The sequence below is a fragment of the Anopheles coustani genome (genome assembly GCF_943734705.1).
Source record: "Anopheles coustani chromosome X unlocalized genomic scaffold, idAnoCousDA_361_x.2 X_unloc_60, whole genome shotgun sequence".
Lineage (NCBI taxonomy): Eukaryota > Metazoa > Arthropoda > Insecta > Diptera > Culicidae > Anopheles > Anopheles coustani.
The window spans coordinates 6,533-10,935 of NW_026525171.1; the positions used below are offsets into that span (position 1 = coordinate 6,533).

A 4,403-nucleotide genomic window follows, 5' to 3' on the forward strand; every position below is an offset into this window, starting at 1 on the left:
GATGAATGGGATGCTGCATGGAGATGCATCTTGATCTCCTACATCTCCCATCTTAATACAGCATCCCTACTTAAAGCCATCTCGGACTTAGTCGATTATTCATAAATTCTAAGAAATTCATATGTTAGGATGCTGGGAGATGAATGGGATGCTGCATAGAGATGAATCTTGATCTCCTACATCTCCCATCTTAAAACAGCATCCTTACTTAAAGCCATCTCGGACTTAGTCGATTTTTCATAAATTCATAGAAATTCATATGTTAGGATGCTGCGAGATGAATGGGATGCTGCATGGAGATGAATCTTGATCTTCTTCATCTCCCATCTTAATACAGCATCCCTACTTAAAGCCATCTCGGACTTAGTCGATTTTTCATAAATTCATAGAAATTCATATGTTAGGATGCTGCGAGATGAATGGGATGCTGCATGGAGATGAATCTTGATCTACTTCATCTCCCATCTTAATACAGCATCCCTACTTAAATGCATCTCGGACTTAGTCGATTTTTCATAAATTCTAAGAAAAACATATGTTAGGATGCTGCGAGATGAATGGGGTGCTGCATGGAGATGAATCTTGATCTTCTTCATCTCCCATCTTAATACAGCATCCCTACTTAAAGGCATCTCGGACTTAGTCGATTTTTCATAAATTCTAAGAAAAACATATGTTAGGATGCTGCGAGATGAATGGGATGCTGCATGGAGATGAATCTTGATCTTCTTCATCTCCCATCTCAATACAGCATCCCTACTTAAAGGCATCTCGGACTTAGTCGATTTTTCATAAATTCTAAGAAAAACATATGTTGGGATGCTGCGAGATGAATGGGATGCTGCATGGAGATGAATCTTGATATTCTTCATCTCCCATCTCAATACAGCATCCCTACTTAAAGGCATCTCGGACTTAGTCGATTTTTCATAAATTCTAAGAAAAACATATGTTAGGATGCTGCGAGATGAATGGGATGCTGCATGGAGATGAATCTTGATCTTCTTAATCTCCCATCTTAATACAGCATCCCTTCTTAAAGGCATCTCGGACTTAGTCGATTTTTCATAAATTCTAAGAAAAACATATGTTCGAATGCTGGGAGATGAATGGGATGCTGCATGGAGATGAATCTTGATCTTCTTCATCTCCCATCTTAATACAGCATCCCTACTTAAAGGCATCTCGGACTTAGTCGATTTTTCATAAATTCTAAGAAAAACATATGTTGGGATGCTGGGAGATGAATGGGATGCTGCATGGAGATGAATCTTGATCTTCTTCATCTCCCATCTTAATACAGCATCCCTACTTAAAGGCATCTCGGACTTAGTCGATTTTTCATAAATTCTAAGAAAAACATATGTTGGGATGCTGCGAGATGAATGGGATGCTGCATGGAGATGAATCTTGATCTTCTTCATCTCTCATCTTAATACAGCATCCCTACTTAAAGGCATCTCGGACTTAGTCGATTTTTCATAAATTCTAAGAAAAACATATGTTGGGATGCTGCGAGATGAATGGGATGCTGCATGGAGATGAATCTTGATCTTCTTCATCTCCCATCTTAATACAGCATCCCTACTTAAAGGCATCTCGGACTTAGTCGATTTTTCATAAATTCTAAGAAAAACATATGTTGGGATGCTGGGAGATGAATGGGATGCTGCATGGAGATGAATCTTGATCTTCTTCATCTCTCATCTTAATACAGCATCCCTACTTAAAGGCATCTCGGACTTAGTCGATTTTTCATAAATTCTAAGAAAAACATATGTTGGGATGCTGCGAGATGAATGGGATGCTGCATGGAGATGAATCTTGATCTTCTTCATCTCTCATCTCAATACAGCATCCCTACTTAAAGGCATCTCGGACTTAGTCGATTTTTCATAAATTCTAAGAAAAACATATGTTGGGATGCTGCGAGATGAATGGGATGCTGCATGGAGATGAATCTTGATCTTCTTAATCTTCCATCCTAATACAGCATCCCTTCTTAAAGGCATCTCGGACTTAGTCGATTTTTCATAAATTCTAAGAAATTCATATGTTAGGATGCTGCGAGATGAATGGGATGCTGCATGGAGATGAATCTTGATCTTCTTCATCTCCCATCTCAATAGAGCATCCCTACTTAAAGGCATCTCGGACTTCGTCGATTTTTTATAAATTCCAAGAAAAACATATGTTAGGATGCTGCGAGATGAATGGGATGCTACATGGAGATGAATCTTGATATTCTTCATCTCCCATCTCAATACAGCATCCCTACTTAAAGGCATCTCGGACTTAGTCGATTTTTCATAAATTCTAAGAAAAACATATGTTAGGATGCTGCGAGATGAATGGGATGCTGCATGGAGATGAATCTTGATCTTCTTAATCTCCCATCTTAATACAGCATCCCTTCTTAAAGGCATCTCGGACTTAGTCGATTTTTCATAAATTCTAAGAAAAACATATGTTCGAATGCTGGGAGATGAATGGGATGCTGCATGGAGATGAATCTTGATCTTCTTCATCTCCCATCTTAATACAGCATCCCTACTTAAAGGCATCTCGGACTTAGTCGATTTTTCATAAATTCTAAGAAAAACATATGTTGGGATGCTGGGAGATGAATGGGATGCTGCATGGAGATGAATCTTGATCTTCTTCATCTCCCATCTTAATACAGCATCCCTACAGCATCCGGTTGGTTTCTTTTCCTCCCCTTATTAATATGCTTAAATTCAGGGGGTTGTCACACATGAACTGAGGCTTATGTACCTTGCGGTTGTTATCGTCACATCTGGCTTGCGACTACTTTGTTTCAATGTCCAATATGTACCGTTGGACTCGGTTAACGGGCTGTTAGCCCGCGTGTGGTTTAACTCACTGATACCTTCCATTGCCCATACGCTAGTTTGTTTGTGTTCCTTTGGTCAACTTCCATACTTGAATCATTTGTGCTACCGCTGCTGCTTCGACGCTACTTTGACATCTTCGCTTCTATTTAAATAAATAAATAAGCTGAAGCTAGACATCAGTAAACACCACCACAGACACCACAAGCACGCCTTCTCCTCGTACTTCCGCCTCACGCGGGAACACGGACGCTCTAAATACTTCGAATTCCAATGCCAGTATATTGTAAACCACGGGTTCTTTAATGCTAGCGGGTCGTCGCGACCCTAGTTAACATCATGGTGCACGTCTCGTGACGGGTGTCACGGCGTAGTTAAATGTATGCGATACATTTCTCAAATATAAGCGCTCAGTCATCTGTACATCATGGTAGGTTCCCACGACGTGCAATATGCGTTCAACTTATCAATGTTCATGTGTCCTGCAGTTCACATTATGACGCGCAGTTAGCTGCGGTCTTCATCGATCCATGAGCCGAGTGATCCACTGCCGAGGGTGACTAACTTGCGTAAGCCGCCGCTGTGCGCGTATACCCGTTCCCCGTAGGGAGGAGCAAGCCGCCGCTTAGAGACGAAGCATAAAGTGTCCTCATTCCACATAGGGCAAGCTGGATGAATCCATTTTACCCAGGACGGCCGAAGCGGCGTGGACCAGGGGAGAACTGAACCTTATACTTCACACCACAGTAAGTCTACGTGTCCTCTTCCACATAGGGCAAGCTAGAACTAACTATCTTACCCAGGACTGCCGAAGCAGCGTGGACCAGGGGAGGAACACACTTTTCATGGAAACGTAAGGCATCCATGACTGCCATAACGTAAGCCGCCGCTGTGCGCGTATACCCGTTCCCCGTAGGGAGGAGCAAGCCGCCGCTTAGAGACGAAGCATAAAGTGTCCTCATTCCACATAGGGCAAGCTGGATGAATCCATTTTACCCAGGACGGCCGAAGCGGTGTGGACCAGGGGAGAACTGAACTTTATACTTCACACCACAGTAAGTCTACGTGTCCTCTTCCACATAGGGCAAGCTAGAACTAACTATCTTACCCAGGACTGCCGAAGCAGCGTGGACCAGGGGAGGAACACACTTTTCATAGAAACGTAAGGCATCCATGACTGCCATAGTGCGTAAGCCGCCGCTGTGCGCGTAAACCCGTTCCCCGTAGGGAGGAGTCAAGCCGCCGCTTAGAGACGAAGTATGAAGTGTCCTCTTCCACATAGGGCAAGCTAGAATGAACTATCTTACCCAGGACCGCCGAAGCAGCGTGGACCAGGGGAGAACTGAACTTTATACTTCACACCACAGTATTGAGTAATGTGCCCTCTTCCACATAGGGCAAGCTGGAATGTTCCATTTTACCCAGGACGGCCGAAGCGGCGTGGACCAGTGGAGGACTACACAATCATGAGGTTTGATATCGACTTGTGTGTTTCAATAGGATACCGATGGTATGGTTTGAACCGATTTGATTTAGCCATTCTGAAGTCAT

General features: G+C 43.0%; 1 non-coding gene across 1 annotated transcript; it reads right to left on the reverse strand.

Annotated features, from left to right (window-relative positions):
- Positions 1-3,256: 3,256 nt before the first annotated feature.
- Positions 3,257-3,411, reverse strand: LOC131270814 (5.8S ribosomal RNA). Its single transcript, XR_009179824.1, has one exon. It is a non-coding gene; the product is annotated as a 5.8S ribosomal RNA (ribosomal RNA).
- Positions 3,412-4,403: the final 992 nt, after the last annotated feature.